Genomic DNA, 15,669 nt, shown 5'->3' with positions numbered 1-15,669 from the left:
TGAATTAAAAGTCCAAACTCTGACCTGCCTAAAACCTTGCATGAAATGTAGTTAGTTAAATACATTTCTAGCTCTGGGTCTATGAAAATACACTGGTCCCCAGTGTTATTTGGGCTATTGGCAGGTATAAGTTCACTGCGAGTTTTGTTTTGGATCAATCAGGTAGCCTTTATTACAGTACTTGGAATGAACAGTTTTGCTGAAAAAGGTGCAAACTCTCCATCAAATGCAACCAAATCATCAGAGTTGGATTACGAACCAAAATCTCAGGTCTCAAGTTCTTAAAAACTAGTTGCTGAGCACCTCAGGCTGCAGTGAAGCGGGGTGCTTGGTGTGGGACAAGGTCGAGCTTCTCCCCTTTTAGTTCCCCCTCCATGCCATGCTGCAATCCACAGGACAACCAAACCTGATTGACTTAAAAATTGCAGGTGGACTGTAGCCAATTCTATGTCCTTGTGTTGGAGTGGCACTCCCCTCAGCCAATGAACAGAAAGAGGGCAAGAAGGAGGTGTGAAGTCTGGAGAGAAAGAAGAAAGAAGGAGCAGCACCCCAGCTGGAGCTGGAGCAAGAGGCAGTGGTGCGAAGTCAGAACTAGGGGCTGCTGGTGGAAGAGCCAGCTGCTGCGGCGATGAATGCAAAGCGGACTTCTGACTCGCAGGCTGGAGCCCGTGGGACAGCAAAGAACATGAAGCTGTGAGTAACAGTATGGCAAAATTAGTTTTTGTAATGACCCATCCACTCCCAGTCTTTATTCAGGCCTAATTTGATGGTGTCCAGTTTGCAAATTAATTCCAGTTCTGCAGTTTCTCATTGGAGTCTGTTTTTGAAGTTTTTTTGTTGAAGAATTGCCACTTTTAAGTCTGTTGTTGAGTGACCAGGGAGATTGAAGTATTCTCCAACTGGGTTTTTAATGTTATAATGCTTGACGTCTGATTTGTGTCCATTTATTCTTTTGTGTAGAGACTGTCCAGTTTGACCAATGTACATGGCAGAGGGGCATTGCTGGCACATTATGCATATATCACATTGGCAGATGTGCAGGTGAACGAGCCTCTGATGGTGTGGCTGATGTGGTTAGGTCCTGCGATGGTGTCCCTTGAATAGATATGTGGACAGAGTTGTCATCAGGGTTTGTTGCAAGGATTGGTTCCTGGGTTGATGTTTTTGTTGTCTGGTGTGTAGTTGCTGGTGAGTATTTGCTTCAGGTTGGGGACCTTTCTGTCTAATTTCTCCATACTAATTTCCCCCTACTGTTACTCACACCTTCTTGTCAGCTGTTTAAAATGGGCCATCCTCATTACCACTACAAAAGTATTTTTCCTTCCTTGGTATTCTACTGTCGAGAACAGCCCTCTTTAATTGAATTGTCTCGTTAGCACTGATCCCTCACTTGGTAAGGCAACTCCCATATTTTCATGTTCTGTGTATATGTCCCTGCTACTGTATTTTCCACTCCATGCATCCGATGAAGTGGGCTGTAGCCCACAAAAGCTTTTGCCCAAATAAATTTGTTAGTCTCTAAGGGGCCACAAAGACTCCTCGTTGTTTTACTCATTCTGTTCTCTTCAAAGGAGCTTCCCTTCATCACAATGACACTCACACTGGCTCCGCTGTGGCCCTAAGCTCCCATGAACAACAGCAGCAACAAAAGGAGAGACTGACCCAGAGGAAGTTGAAATCTTTGACCAAGTGCTGTTCCCCAAGCAGAGTCCTGACTCCAGAGGGGGAGAAGTGCCAGAGCCTCCAGGAAGCCTACAAGGAACTTCACAGGTGCAATGGATTTTTCATGAAATGCGCTCAGATCCCACAGTGAAGGGCAGGAACAGAAAACCCTGAGAGAGAGACAGACAGACAGACAGATTCTCCTCATCATGAGCAGCCCGGCCACCCCAGCTGAGAGACAAACACTCCAGAAGCTGGGCACGTGCCTCAGATGCTGCAAGGACATTTTAAGAATGTTCTTAAAACTTGCACTCACGCTATTTTTCACACCCCTCTATCTGGCAAGAGAGTTACCTTAGTTACCTCTAGATCAACTGTACAAGTCACAGAGGGAACCATAGAAACTCCCCAAAATAGCTAGATAGCTTTCCTATGCATACAATGCCATGGTTTCCCAAACGGAAATCCAGGCCTCGTGTATGGTACGTATTAAATCCCTATGGTGAGTTCTATGTCAGGTGCTGTGTATCTGTACGTCTTAGATCTGGTGAAAAATGATTTTGATGTGATATTTTGTGGATTTCCCCCCATTTTTCAGGGAGATTTCTTCCTTTCCTGATTACACATTTGCAGTGTCACTAGACAAGTCAAATGAAGCCACTTTTCACAGAACTCAGCACTGCCCAAGTCTCCTTGTGACATCAACCATGAAGAGCTCTTTTCCAAATCAAGTTCTTCAAATACCCGTATCAGCTTCCCACCTCCAAAATGACACTTCCATTCCACTTAGACTATATGGTCTCCAGGGCAGACGCTGTGGGCTCAGTCTCTGCACTTAGTCTCAGCTGGAACCTCTCGCGCCCACTCCAGTGACCCTAAGCAATTATTCCCTAGTGGTGAATTTGTCTGTGTAATTATTCTCATTGTTTTAAACAAAGTCTTTATTGGAAAGGCACTGAGTCTAAAGAACATGTATTCTGTAATTAGCTGTAAAGTGTTTATTACAAGAGCAGAAAACATGAAGCAAAGTGATAAACGCTTTGAATAATAGAATCGTGATAAACCTGCATCCTGCAAATTTTCTCACCATTCTTGTTATGACCCCGTATCCGCAGCTGTACATTCTGCTGCTTTTAGCTGAGCGTTATGCTGCACATAAATCATTTAGGCATCTGCATGAAGTACATTACTTCACTTTGATTTGACACACGGTGAGTGATCAAACTCCCTCAGCCCAGTCCCAAGGCGTTCTATTACGATGAGTTTGATATGTCGGTTACTTGACTTTTGCCAGGTTCTCTGTGAACAATCTGAGTGGCCAGGGAGGGTTTTTTTCACAGAACAGCATGATATTTTCACAATGTTATTCCTTAGCTTTCTGTAGGGTCTCATAATGAACAATAAGTGTCCTAACAATGTAAACAAGAACAAAGTGCAAATTAACCAAATGTTGGCAGACTGCCACCACTCCCAGTCTGAGCCTACGCTAACACATTCACTTTGTGTTAGAGAGAAGAAAAAGGCACAATTTTATGTGAAACAGAACTTAGCATTTTATACTGCACGTCGCATTGGCGCAGGCCAGACACATATTGCTATCAGTAAGTCCGCCAAATTCACCAAGATAAAAAGATTCAACCCCACGGGGCACGATACACAAAAATAATCACAAAGGATGCACACAATAAATACATTAGTAAAACAAAATTTCTTTCCAATTAATATCAATCAGCTCGAAGCCTCAACCAGCATCAGGGCCCCATCATGATAGTTAGATCTGGATGAAATTTTTCATCCAAAACTTTTTTCAGCGAAAAAGACAGATTCTGTGACATCAAAATGTTTGATGACTTTGTATCGTTTTACCTAATTGTAAATAAAATCATAAAAAACAAGTTACAAAAATATCAAAATGTTTTGTTTTCACATTTTTGAGATGAAATGTGTCATTTTTTTCAGTTTGAAATGACTTTTCATTTCAAAAAATACTTTTAATGGTGTTTGAAAGTCCTAAAGTTGTTAGCAATAGCATATGTAGAGTATGATGGAAATTGGAAGGATGTGCGACTTTTATAGATATATATATATTTATAAAAATTCTGCAGCAAATGACCCGTTAACAGCAATAATATAGCGCTGGCTCTACTTTCTTCAATGCCCACAAACCGAACTTCGCCTCTAAGAGATGATTAACGGCACAGTCCATGGCTAGACAGTCTGTGAATGAAGAACAATGTCTGGAACTCAACTTTCTCTACCCTGCTCTGCAAATCAGCTGGCACAGGTTCATAGTGACATACACTCCCCCTCCCCTGAGAACCAAATGATACGATGTCGTAGCTATTTGTAGTATCTTGCACCTCCCCATAGAGTACACACCAATTTGTGAACTTGGTGTTAAGTTTTGAACTTTAAATAAAAGTGCTCACGCTCTGTTGGTCATCAGCAAACCCTTTGTTTGCTGGGTTCTACCCAGAGAAAGACTTAAACTAGTTGGTGCTCTCCAGTCCTTTCAAAAGTAGATTGATAAGGTGGACTAATCATTTTCAATAAAGAGTGCAGTTCGTTCTAGTGCAGAGCCAACAGATCTATGCAGCATTAAAGTCTCAGAGTCTTACTCTCATCATGTGTCCCAAAATCCCATTAGAAACTATGTTACTATTTAACTGCTGCTCAGTAATGGGAGTAGAGACAACAACGGACGGGAAGAGAATGGTTGGATGTTGGCAGATAGAAAATAGTCCGGGACAAACTTACACTGTCATCATGCCGCTACATGCATCCGACAAAGTGGTTATTCACCCATGAAAGCTCATGCTCCAAAACATCTGTTAGTCTATAAGGTGCCACAGGACTCTTTGCTGCTTTTACTGTCATTATGATAAATCCGGTGGAGAAATATTTTGCCACACTGATGCCTTTTCCTACCATGCTGACAACACCAAAGCCATGTTTTCCAAGCCAAAATACCTTGGTAAACTCCCAGAGCCTTAAAGCTCATTGTAGGAAGAATATAACACAAGAAACAACTCTTAGCCGAAGTACTGAACAGCTGTCCTAGAAGTTACTCCTCTTGTTTATTGAATTTGTGTAAAAGCAAATTGTGTTGTGTGTAATGAGGAAGTTCATGCTGTGCAAGAGACTGCCATATAAATGAGAAATGCTCCGTTAGTGCTGCTGCCTTAAGACACTGGGGCTGTCAGGGGACAGCTTCTCCTTGCCAGCTTCCAGCCTGCATGATGTCTTATTTCACATCCAGATGCTGATTCTTAATTTTATCAAGAATAGAGTGGGGAAGAAAGTTTATTTTGTTATGATATAAAAACCTGAAATAGCCAGTGTGCACTGCATGGGCTAACCAAAGAATTCCAGCATTAGCCTGAACAGCACGTGGTAATGAGCCATGGTTACTGCTCCTCCCGTGGCAGGGCGTGCGGGGTAATATGCACTAGGGTGCGCATGCAAGTGGAGAGTGTGTGTGTCTGGGAGAAAGGATAAACCCTGCTTGGAAGTGCCCAGGGTGAGAGAGAAGCTGGGCATGGCCAGAGATGAGCATCCATGAGGAGATGGGGGGTTGAGTGTTATCCTCATTGTATTGCTGAGTTCCCGATGCATGGAGTGACTCTCATTGTCTTTAATTGGCACAGGACCAAGCACCTAGCCCTGGCTTGTGGTACTGGGTAGGAATACACTGGTGGCCCAGCAGCCACCTGGTCTCCTCTGTCATCTCTCTCTAGTTTATTGCTTTCTCCTTTCACTCCTGTATGCTGCACTCCTGATCCTATAGCTATTGTCGTCTCTTCTCTTCGGGCTCTTCTATCACACTCACCCCCTGCACCATGCTGAGCCCTAATGACACCTTCCCCACCGGGAATGTACCAACCTTACAAACCATCAGGACCCTGAAGGCTGGGGCCCTGAGCGGGTGTGGTGCTCACATTGCAGTAAGAGGTGGGATGCAGCCCCTCTAAGCTCCCAGCCTGGAGCAGGCAGGATTGGCCTTCTGTTTCCACCTGGGTGCTACATGTTCCATTATTTCAGGAAGCTTCTAAAGGGAATCAGCAGGCCCGGCTTGATGCACCTGTTCACAGCCTCCTTGGGTGCTTGAGAAATGAACCACACAGGGCTTAGGGTCTGTTTGGTGAAGCGTGATCCATTCAGATGATTTTTTGAATCCCAGACCTCCTGGGTCTGCAAAATTGAGCTGGGAACTCCTGAGAACAAGCTGTCTGGTGAGATCTCCACTATTCCTGCTGGGGATTCAAATAGACATGCCCTTTGATCAACAACAACAAACACTTGGTAGGAGTATTCCTTTCTTTCTGCACAAAAATATAAACACCCCAATTTATGGATGATACGTGGCTCCGGTTCTCTGGCAGGCTGTTCAGAAGAAGCCTGCAGCAACCAGCATGTCTGAATGCTGCCTCTGTAGCCAGGGGAGGAGATGACTGTAGGGAAGCCCTAGCATGCATGGGAGAGGCTCAATTCAAACTCAGGATCTTCAAAGTCAGAGCAGTTAATTGAAATGGTGCAGCTGCAGCCTGCTTCTATTGGCAAATTCACCTTCTCACTGACCAAAGGAGTCAGATTCACTTCGGCACATTGGCCGAGCTCACTCATGCTGCTGCTGTGGGTAGAGGCTGATGCGAGAAGGAACCATTAACCTCATTTCAGTTATTTTAATATGATACAGAAGCAGCATTTATCAGACCTTTAGGAACCAGCTAGACTCCCTGGCCAAACTCCCACTGACTTGGAGGAGACCTGGCTTTGGCTGGCAGAGGCACATGGCAGTAAGCTGGGGAGGTTCAGAAGTGCTCAGCATTGGCCCAGCTCTGATCTCGCAGTCAGTGGGAAAGTTCCCATTGGCTGCAGCAGGAGAAGGGTTGGGCCCATGCTGAATGTTTTCAAAACTCATGCCTTCCATAGACCATTGTCTCAGGAGAGGTGTTCGCAATCCACTGATGACCCCTCTGCAGTAGGCGCTGCGGGCAGTGAATGTCCCTTCTGTGGTGATGGCGTCATGGACTTTCTGTGCACTGGGCCTAGACTTGCAGTATAAAGATTCCTCTCAGTTTTGTTTTCATGGAAGCAGCAGAAAGACTGCAGGAAATTCACTACAGGTGCCGGCAGCTCCAGCATGCTGTGTCCCTGATCCAGGGCCGTATTTACCGACTGGCCTCCAGGTCCCAGAGCCAGAGGCCTCTGAAGGCTAGAGGGCCCTTAATTATGATATTACATATCTTCCTTTTTTTTTTTTTTATTTACGAAGCCCAGAAACATACATCTGTCCTGCATACATCACTGTAAGTGCTGGACATACTATTCCTAATTTTACATTTGTATTTAGCAACATTTGACCCTCCTCCCTTGACAAATGGCTTGAGTGGTTTTGACACGTAACCTGGTTGTTTTTAGACAAATTCCAGTGTGCTTGAATTGCAACGGGAATATATAAAGTAATGTATGTACTGCTGTGTGTCTGCTCATGAGACACAAATTTTACCGGCTCCTGATATGCTAACTTGCAAGTCAGGGCTTTGTTTACTAATCTCAGGTGGCAGTATTACATGGAAAAAAACAAACCAAAATGTTTAAAAGAATCAGATTTATTAGAAAAAAAATCCACAAGTTTAAGCTTGGCAGGTTTTGTTAAAAACCCGGAGAAGCTCCTACCAAAGAGTTATGAAGTGGCTTAAAAAACAATGGGGAGCAACACAGTACGTCTGGAGCTGGCAATGCTGAAAATTTGCAAGTGGAATTAAAGGCTGTAGAAATACATCCGGGTATTACTACATTCAAAGGTGTGTGAGTAGAAAAGATACATGTATCTATCACTGACCACATTTCTACAGATCCTGCACTGTGGAGAAAAGTGATGAAAACAACAGGCAGTTTGGGGGTTCCTAAAGGTTCAGCTGGACGTAGGAGTATGGATGTAGAAAAATTCCTGACTTCTGCATCACTGATTGAAGGGAAGAGATCAGTGCTAAATTTGTGCCAGGATTTGCCTGGGTTGAGCCCCCGCACCTCTGAGCTTGATGCCTCAGTTATGAAAGTTAAAAAAAATTGCTCGATCCCTAACACCTCTTTGATTCCAAATTAAGCACCGGAAGAGAGACCTGTTTTCTAAAGAACATTGTTTATTTTGTCTGCAGAATGGTGAAATTGTTGCATGAGATTAGCATATTTACACTCTTCATCTACTGGAAATGTTTATATGCTTTGCATATAAATTCTCTCTAGTAGATCACATGCTTTTGTAGAAGGATTTAGCAATGAGCAACATCTCGAGTGACATTCTGAGCACAGAAGGGATACGGAACACTGAAACTACATGCTGGCTTGGACAACGGGTACAAAATGTTGTCGGTCCTCTCTCCTTCTGGTAACAGCTCATCTTAGCTGATCACTCTCATTACAGTGTGTATGGTAACACTCATTGTTTTATGTTCTCTGTGTATGTATATATCTTCCTACTGTATTTTCCACTGCATGCAGCCGATGAAGTGGGTTTTAGCCCATGAAAGCTTATACTCAAATAAATGTGTTAGTCTCTAAGGTGCCACAAGTACGCCTGTTCTTTTTAACTGGCTACAATACACTCTACCTTTTAATTGTACTGGTATCATTTTATCACAGAGAATTGGGGTCAGCTCCCAGCTTTTTATACCATGCAGCTCTGGTATGATGCCAGGCATCATTGAGGAGAGCAACCATTGATCCTAGGTATTTAAACTCTTTCACTCTTCTTTCCCTATAATATTATTTATGGTGGGTCCTTCTCGGCATCAGTCGAACCACCATTCACTCTAAGTCCCACCTGCTCAAAATGGTGTTCCCACTGTTCAAAGTTGGTTTGCAGGGTTCCACAATCTTCTGCACATATCACTAAGCCATCAGCAAACAGCATATTCCAAGGTTGCTCTAGTCGCATATCCTCACATATCACTTTCAAGGCAACCACAAACTCTTTTACATTTAGTTTATAAAAACTAGGAGTATTCTTCAAAAGAATTTTCTCCAATGTTAAATGACTTCCTTGTCATAACAGAGAAGAAATAGAGCTGGATTAATTGTAGATAATTCTCGAAATGAAAGTTTCTTTTATAAAGATGGCAGCAATGCAAGTGACAGTGCTGCACTCTGGGATAATTATAGCAATCCTTGAAACATATAATCCAAGGTAGTTTTTTTTCTTTCTGATCTTAAATTTTAATATCCTGAATGTATATATTTAACACTGTGTCACAAGAAACATAACATTATGTTCACACTTAGACCAACCTATAAAGACACACTCCAGGGGGCTATTTCTATCAGCAATGGAAAAGGAAAATCAAAGAGGTTTGCAATCATAAGAACATAGGAATTGCTGAACTGGCTCAGACCTGAGGCCTATCTATCCCATATTCTGTCTCTGACACTGGCTAGCGCTAGATGGTTTAGAGGAAGAGGTAAGAATCCCACGATAGCACATGTAGGATAATCTGCCCCTTACATTAAATCTCATCCTGGTCTCTAATAGTTAGAGATTGGTTTAAGCTCCGAGGAATGAGAGTTAATAACCCTTCCAAAATTTAACTTTTATAATGCTGGATATTATTGATATCCATATAAATGTCCAGTTCCTTACTAAATCTTGCTAAAGTCTTGGCTTCAAATACTATCTACGGTAATGAGTCCTGCAGTCCAATGACTAATTAGTATGAAAACATATATCCTCATACGAATTTTGAATTTGTGATCATTCATTTCATTTAATGTCCCCCTATTTTTATGTTACAAGATGGAGGGAAAACAGAAGCTCCTGGTTTACCATCTGTAGACCATTCACTATTTGATAGATTTTTGTCATGTTCCCTCTTGTCTTCTTTCTAAATTAAATAATCTCATTCATTTCAATCGCTCTTCAAAGGGGAGTTTTCCAGGCCCTTGAACTTTATTGTCATGCTTCTCTGGACCCCCTCTAAATCTGCAACTGCTTTTGAGATGCAGTGCAACTGCTTTTGAGATGCAGTGACCAGCACTGCATACGGTACATCGGCCTGTGCAATCCACTGAGAGAGAGAGATATGTCAGAATGGCATCCACAAAAGCCAGCACTCTGCAGGTATGTCTACGCTATGAATTAGATTGATTTTATAGAAGTCGATTTTTAGAAGTCGATTTTATACAGTCGATTGCGTATGTCCACACTAAGCACACTAAGTTGGTGGACTACTGTGGCTAGCATTGACTTACGGAGCGGTGCACTGTAGGTAGCTTTTCCACAGTTCCCGCAGTCTCCGCTGTCCATTGGAATTCTGGGTTAAGCTCTCAATGCCTGATGAGGCAAAAACATTATTGCGGGTAGTTTTGGGTACATGTCGTCAGTCGCCCCTCCGTCCGTGAAAGCAACGGCAGACAATCGTCTCGCGCCAGACACCAGGGTGATTAGAAGAGCACAGCAAGGCATGCTGTGCATCAGAGAGGCTTTGAAAGCCATTTTCATGCCTGGCCAGGCTTCGAAGTGACCGTTGTGTGTGTTTCTCCTTGATACAAACCCATCCTCTTTGTTGATTTTAATTCCCTGTAAGCCAACCACCCTCCCCACTTTGAAATAAAGTAACTATTGTTTTGAAACCATGCATTCTTTCTTTATTAATTTTAAAAAAAAAGAGAGAACGGACGAGGTAGCCCGGGTGGGGTGGGGGAGGAGGGAAGGACAAGGCCACATTGCTTATTGTAGCTACACTAAAAATCAAACTGTTTGAATGACAGCCTTATGTGGCTTGGACCATCCTCTGCAGTGGAGCGGCTGCATGCCCGGAGCCTCCCCCCTGCGTTCTTGGGTGTCTGGGTGAGGAGGCTATGGAACATGTGGAGGAGGGTAGGTGGTTATACAGTGGGTGCAGTGGGGCTCTGTGCTCTTGTTGGCTTTCCTGCAGCTCCAACAGACACTTTATCATGTCCATTTGCTCTCCCATTAGCCTCAGCGTCATGTCCTGCCTTTGCTATTTGTGCTCATGTAATTCTTTCCTGGCCTCTGCCACTAAAAGCCTCCATGCATTAAGCTGTGCCCTATCACTGCGGGAGGACTGCATGAGCTCAGCAAACATGTCATCACGAGTACATTTTTTTTGCCTTCTAATCTGCAATAACCTCAGGGATGGAGATGATAGGGGGAGTGTAGACACATTCTATGCCCTATGATTCTGGGGATACTGCATGGTCACTTGTGCTGCTGAATTTGCCACGCTGACCAAACAGGAAATGAAAGTCAAAAGTTCCCGGGGCTTTTCCTGTGTACCTGGCTACTGCATTGGAGTTCAAAGTGCTGTCCAGAGCGGTCACAATGGAGCACTCTGGGATAGCTCCCGGAGGTCAATACCGTCGATTTGCATCCACACTACCCCAAATTCGATGCAGCAATGTCAATTTTAGTGCTAATCCCCTCACCGGGGAGAAGTACAGAAGTCGATTTTAAGAGCCCTTTAGGTCAATGGAATGGAGTTGGTTGTGTGGATGCATTCATTTTTAAATTGACCTAATGTGGCTAAATTCGACCTAATCCCATAGTCTAGACCAGGTCTGAGCAGAGGGTCACCAAAACCAATCAGTAGCCTAAACCCAAAATTTAAGTACCACTAAGTTTGTTTGTGGATCTGGGCCCTTGTGATCCGTGTGCTGGCCACACTTTGGGATCACACTGTTGCAGAATCATTCAGATTGTTTCTGGTTTTTTGGTGAAGGAATATTTTGTTTTTGACATGTCACAATTCAAGAGATGTTTACTTTTGTGGGTGGCACATAATGGAGGCTTGGGGAGGCTAAGCCTACCCTAACATCTGCTAATGCTCCCCACTGCAGCCCAGAGCTGGGCTGTGGCTGGCCTCAGAGCTCCTCTGGGTGGCCAGGGTTTGGGGCTTCTCCAGGCAACCAGAGCTCAGGGTGGCTCATGGCTGCTCGGCCAGGCTAGATGGGGCTCTTCTATCTGAGGTGTAGGGATTGGGGCTCCTCTGGCCCTGGTGGGTGAGAGTGGGCACAAGGGGCAGAGTGGGGGTGGGGCCTCGGCAGAAGGGGCAGGGCAGGTGCTAACCTCCTCCAACCAGGGTTTCACGTGCTACCTGTGTTTACTCTTCAGTTACAACTGTTTAAATGTATCTCGGTTTCACTTACTAGGCTCTCTCAAGAACTCAGCGTTTAGCGAGTTCACTGCTTCAGGCTCCAATTAACAAAACAAACAAAACCCACATAACAAAACCATCGCATGCTTGTTTACTGGAGTCATTCAGGAAATATAGAGCAGTGCTTTGTTATGTCTTCTCACAATTCAACCACAGGCCTGGAACCTCTTCCAGATCTCTGTATGTGCGGAATGTGTTGCTTCGGATAAGTTGACTAATCTGTTAAAGGGCTGTAGTTTTAACAACAAATAATTTCTGAAAACAGCATCAATAAAGGTTTGAGCAATAACAAAGGGTGTCCGATGTGCCTCTTATTCTCCTATATTCTTCTAGACTCTGTATTTTCCGTCAGTCGATTGCGCTGGTAAATTTTGCAGCGATACACTGTGGCTGCAGTGCTGTTATTGCTTGACTGTGGCTAAAAATAACTATCAGGGACTCTAGCTCTGAGCTACAGAATGCAAATCTTGTTTTGCTTTTGAAATCCGTAAATACAACTGATGCTGCATCAGCACATCAGCTTCAACAGAAAAAGAGTTTGATAAATAACATGCAAGGAAAGAGAAAATAAAGTTATAGACAATCTCTCAGCTGTGAGGTCTCCTTACAGCTCCCAGTGTGGGAGAATATTTATCTGTGGAGACGGAGAACTAGGGAACCAAAATATAGAGAGTTTATAAAGAGGATGAGAAATGTATGGGGGTGGTAGACAGGTATATTTGCAAATACAGCAAAAGCAAAGAAATCAAGGGATAAAACAGCTACCTAAGGTGCCCTGCTTTGATGTATGAGCACGGTTAAAGCAGTGAAGGGTGAGTATGAGGAAGTGGTTCTGTGCTGGAACTTGGCAAGAGGGAACGGATCACTTGATAATCACCCTGCTCTGTTCATTCCCTCTGGGGCACCTGGCACTGGCCACTGTTGGAAGACAGGACACTGGGCTGGATGGACCTTTGGCTTGACCGAGTCTGGCCTTTTGTATGCTGAGTTTTACTGCCCAGCCTTAGTGCGCTGCTGTCCTCCGTCACATGCGACAGACTCCGTCTCTTTCTAGCCTAGAATGGGAGTAGGGGGCTGAAGCTGGCTGGCTTATTGACACCACACACAATTCCCAAGAAGAAGCAGAAGCATCAGAGTGTGGTTGGTTTCCCCCATTTCCCACATCTCTGGGGAAAGAAAGGGAGAGCACGCAACTCCACTTTGTGTGGTTCGAGAATAGCAAGGGACAGGGAATCAGCTGAAGCAGAATGGAGCTGCAAGGAAAGGAGGATGGCACAGAAGGGGAGAAGATGGATGTTAGTCTGAGGGCAAACTGGAAAAGCAGTAAAATTACATACTGAAGAGAGAGACAGACCTTTGCAAGAGCCAAGGGAAGAACAAAGCAGAGAGAAGAGAAATAACAAATGCACAGGCCATAAAACTGCAGAGTTTGTATTGTGTGCTGCTGAAATGTTACAGTGAAATATACGCTGATCAGGAGCCATCATGGACAATGACTGCATAGGAAGAAGGAGCTTAGGAGGCCTCGGGTGTGAGTGAGAGAAGGCCCAGGATGTAGGCCTGGAGCCTTGCTCTGTGTTGTCTAGGAGAGCAGATGAATATGTTGTATGTTTATGTTTTATGCAGCTGAGAGGCTGGTGTTGCATGTATGTGAGTGTGTCTAGTGGAAAGTGTGAACGAGTGTTTGAACTCCTGTTTTAATGGCTCTTGGCTGGGACATAGCTTCCATTGGCAGGATTTTCCAGGGCAGTCGACTACCAAGTACTTTAATTGTCTCATATTTAAAAAAAAAATTTAAATTTTGGAATATTAAAAATGTATTTTAATAAATATTTCAATATTGGGGAAGCCCCAGAGGAAAGGAAAAAACAACACCATGCCAATATTTAAAAAGGGTAAATGTAATGACTCAGGTAAATATAAGTAGGTTAGCCTGACATCAGTCCTGAGGACGATCAAGGAAAGGCTGAGACAGGCTTCACCCAGTCAAGAACAGGAATGTAATGAATGCCAGGCAGCATGGTTTTGTGTGAAATAGACCTTATCAAATAAACTTTTTTGGATGAAATTACAAGTTTGGTTGATAAAGATAACTGTGCTTCTTAAAGCCGTTTGACCCGGCACCACCTGACTGTAGTGAGGCGGCTTGGCTCCCAGCCACCCCAGAGGACGAAGAACCCAGCCGGAAGCTGGACTGGGCGGAGCTACAGAGCTCTGAGCCCGCCCCGCAAATGGTCAATGGCCGACCTGGAAGTATAAAGGGGGTCAAGCGCCGCCCCGGAAGTATAAAGGTGGGCCCTCTGAGCTCAGTGAGATGCCGGTGGCCGGAGCGAGTGGACGTCCCTCTGGGAGCTCGGGACTGGAAGACTCCTGCAACCCAGGGTAGCTGCCCGGAGTGGCCCGAGCTTCCCCGTGTTCGTTATCCAGAGGAGCTCCCGGAGCTTCCCCGTGTTCGTTATCCAGAGGAGCTGTCAGAGCCCCAACCCCGTGTTCGTTATCCAGAGGAGCTGCCGGCGCTTCCCCGTGCTCATTATCCAGAGGAGCTCCTGAAGCTCCCCAGTGCTCATTATCCAGAGGAGCTGCCGGAGCTTCCCCAGCCGTGTTATCCAGAGGAGCTCCTGAAACTCCCCAGTGCTCATTATCAGAGGAGGCTGCGGTGAGCTTTCCCCGTGCTCATAATCCATAGGAAGCTGCTGGATCTTCCCGCGTGCTCATTATCCAGAGGAGCTGCCGCGTAGCTTCCACCATGCTCGTTATCGCAGAGGAGCTTGCCGGAGCTTCCCGTGCTCGTTATCCAGAGGACTGCTGGAGCTCCCCAGTGCTCTTATCCAGAGTGAGCTCCTGAAGCTCCCAGTGCTTCATTGTCCAGAGGAGCTGCCGGAGCCTTCCCCGTGCTCTGTTATCCAGAGAGCTGCGGAAGCTACCACTGCTATTATCCGAGGAGCGCCGGAGCTTCCCCATCCAGTTTCAGAGGAAAGCTGCTGGAGCTCCCGGCAGTGGTCATTATTCCCAAGAGGGCTCCTGAAAGCTCCCCAGTGCATACCAGAGGAGCTGCCGGAGCTTCCCACGTGCTCATTATCCAGAGGAGCTCCTGGACTCTCCCCAGTGCTCGTTATCAAGGAGGACTGCCGGAGCTTCCCCATTGCTCGTTATCCAGAGGAGCTGTCCAACAGCTTTCCTGTTGCTCGCATACCCCAAGGAGCTCTGGACCTACCATCGCAGCCCCACTTAAGGGCAAACCCATTGCACCCTGGCCCTGCGGAGGATGACCCTCAAGATCAGGTAAGCCCCGGGTGGGAGTCTGGAAGTAGCTGGGGCAGCCGACCCTATCTGGCTGCAGCAAGATACCAGAGCATGTCAGTGTGTTGCAGCCAGGATCCCCACTGACACAGCAGCAGGTTGCCTGCCGCTGTTAGGGCCCCGGGCTGGGATGCAGATGAGTGGGCAGGCCTGCGTCCCCCCTGCCACCCCACTCACAGGTGGCAGTCTCCCCCTTGCCCCAGCGCTCAGGCCCAGAAGCCTGGCCCTCTCACCTTGTATAGACTGAACTGCTTGCTCAGCCCCTGCCGAAGAGTCTGAGCCCTGCACCAGTGTTTGTTGCCCCACCCTGGTCCAGGGCCTGGGCTCTATAGACTGAACTGCTTGCTCAGCCCCTACCTGAGGGTCTGGGCCCGGAACTGTTGTTGTCGCCCCAGGTCGTGAGGCAGCCTGGCTCCCAGCCACCCCAGAGAGGGGTGAAGCCCCTTTCCCAACTGCGGACTTCTACACTGACATACTGACTAAAAAGTTAGCCCTGTACAAAATCAGTGTGACCCATATGGATTAAAAACTTGAT

This window comes from Chelonoidis abingdonii, chromosome 4 (genome assembly GCF_003597395.2).
Source record: "Chelonoidis abingdonii isolate Lonesome George chromosome 4, CheloAbing_2.0, whole genome shotgun sequence".
Classification (NCBI taxonomy): domain Eukaryota; kingdom Metazoa; phylum Chordata; order Testudines; family Testudinidae; genus Chelonoidis; species Chelonoidis abingdonii.
This window is presented reverse-complemented; position numbering follows the sequence as displayed.